Source organism: Tachypleus tridentatus, chromosome 8 (genome assembly GCF_004210375.1).
Source record: "Tachypleus tridentatus isolate NWPU-2018 chromosome 8, ASM421037v1, whole genome shotgun sequence".
NCBI lineage: Eukaryota > Metazoa > Arthropoda > Merostomata > Xiphosura > Limulidae > Tachypleus > Tachypleus tridentatus.
In genome coordinates, this window is record NC_134832.1 from 160,969,895 (window position 1) to 160,972,484 (window position 2,590).

A 2,590-nucleotide genomic window follows, 5' to 3' on the forward strand; every position below is an offset into this window, starting at 1 on the left:
GTCATCGTTCATACCACGTTGAAAGCGCCGGTTCTCGTCCGATCACCGAAGCTAAGCAACGGCAGGGCAATTAGTACTTGGGAGGGTGACCACCTGGGAATACCGGGTGATGATGACTTTTCACGTTGAAATTTGTAGGTCTCGCAAAGAGCTGATCGATACGTCTCACTTTTTCACAATTTCTGATTTAAGAGATAAAAAATCCTTCCCGAAGAGAGAAAGAAAGTGGTTGACTCAATTGAAGTGCCTTAATACTGGGTATTTATTATGGTAAACTGTTGGGAAAACATTTTTGTTATAGGAACTAATCAACTTTTCCATCAACAAGTCAGTTGATAAAACACGCTTCGAAAACGAAATTCAAACATTCATTTCCTGCGATCGTTCAAGAAAAGTAGCAGCTCTCTAAGCAGGTGGCGTTAGCCGCGTTCCATTCAATTCAAACCAAACCCCTCAATCAGACGTACGTTGGAGAAAAGAAATAAACTATCTTAGCGGGTCGATCTTCAGAATGCACAAAGGTGCGAAATCTACAAAACAGAAACTTCGTTAATGGTAGATCCAGCCCACATCAATCTAAAGAGCAGTCTTATACAGATGGAATTTAAAACGTTTCCCTATTTCACAAATTGTCTCGCTCGTGCACGTTTTGCCTAAGAAAAAGCAATTTATCGAGGGTCTGTCTGCTACACAGAAAGGCGATGCGACAAAATATTTCGGTTTCCTTACATAACGTTCGTTCGCTACGTTTTGTAAAATTACTTTGTCTAGAAATATCGTTGAAGAAAAGTAGCAGCTCTCTAAGCAAGTGGCGTGAGCCGCGTTCCATTCACTTTAAACCAAACCCCTCAATCAGACGTATATTGGAGAGAAAAGAAATAAACTATCTTAGCGGGTCGATCTTCGGAATGCACAAAGGGTGCGAAATCTACAAAACATAAACTTCGTTAATGAGTAGATCCAGCCCACATCAATCTAAGGCAGTCTTATACAGATGGAATTTAAAACGTTTCCCTATTTCACAAAATTGTCTCGCTCGTGCACGTTTTGCCTAAGAAAAAGCAATTGTCGAGGTCTCTGTCTGCTACACAGAAAGGCGATGCGACAAATATTTCGAGTTTCCTTACATAACGTTCGTTCGCTACGTTTTGTAAAATTACTTTGTCTAGAAATATCGTTGAAGAAAAGTAGCAGCTCTCTAAGCAGGTGGCGTGAGCCGCGTTCCATTTCACTTTAAACCAAACCCTCAATCAGACGTATATTGAAGAGAAAAGAAATAAACTATCTTCGCGGGTCGATCTTCGGAATGCACAAAGGGTGCAGAAATCTACAATACATAAACTTCGTTAATGAGTAGATCCAGCCCACATCAATCTAAGGCAGTCTTATACAGATGGAATTTAAAACGTTTCCCTATTTCACAAAATTGTCTCGCTCGTGCACGTTTTGCCTAAGAAAAGCAATTGTCGAGGGATCTGTCTGCTACACAGAAAAGGCGATGCGACAAATATTTCGAGTTTCCTTACATAACGTTCGTTCGCTACGTTTTGTAAAATTACTTTTGTCTAGAAATATAACCAGCAGAGAGACTTTACTCGGAGACACCGACGATTGCACACCTTATTTATAAATCAAATATCTATTTTATATGTACGTACATTTGAAAATTAACTTTCCAATAACGACAAGAGTCTTTGCTATTGGGTATAAAACAAAATAGGTGAGTAGAAACAACAAGAAAAAAAAAAGTTACAAAACAGTAAAAGCAAAATTGAAAACTTAGCAGTGAAAGAAAACGCGAAGGAAACGTTTCAGATAAGTAGGAACTCGATACGTGGCACGCTTCCGACTAGTATAACCGAGTGTGACAGGTGCTGTTCCTTTATTCATTCTGTTTCAGACGTCAGAATTATTCCCAGTTTTTTGCAACGTACTTTCATTAATATCCATACACTTCTTTAGCGAGAGACAAAAGAGCGACTTCTGAGCGCACTCCCACTAGACGGTAACCAGCGTTTAATACTATTTTGTCGTAGGGGAGACGAAGGCGAGTACGACTTCTCCCGATGGAAACAAAATACACGTTAATAAACACAGGTAAATTAATGTGTATAGCCAAATGACGAATAAAGAAGGTGAATATTAAATAATTCTAATCCCGATGCAAGCTCGTGTTAAAATCTAAATTCTGCACACACATCTGTAAGTGATGGGATGTGAGCCTGTGTAACGAGTAAAATACCAGATTTTGCGAAAGTAGGTCGAAAGAAATATAAAGAAGACATAAACACCAACATGTGACTAAAGACGTTTGAGAAAAGTTCTCAGAGGCTAAATTGATCAATTTAAGTGTTCCATGTCAATGACACACACGCCTGTGAGCGACAGTTTCCATACCCCGTAATGACACTCGTGTTGTTCCGGGGATGTGTAACACAAACCAGAGTTATCAGGCTCCACTTTCCAGCGACCTCCAGTAAAGTGAATTCCTAAAGCATCTCTTATATTTCACAGCTAGGAAATTTTGGGCTGCGACAACGATTTTCTTTTAGAGTAACACTTAAAACACAAATAAGAAAAGAATTAAACT

General features: G+C 39.3%; 1 pseudogene; it reads left to right on the forward strand.

Moving 5' to 3' along the window:
* Positions 1 to 118, forward strand: LOC143224361 (5S ribosomal RNA; annotated as a pseudogene).
* Positions 119 to 2,590: the final 2,472 nt, after the last annotated feature.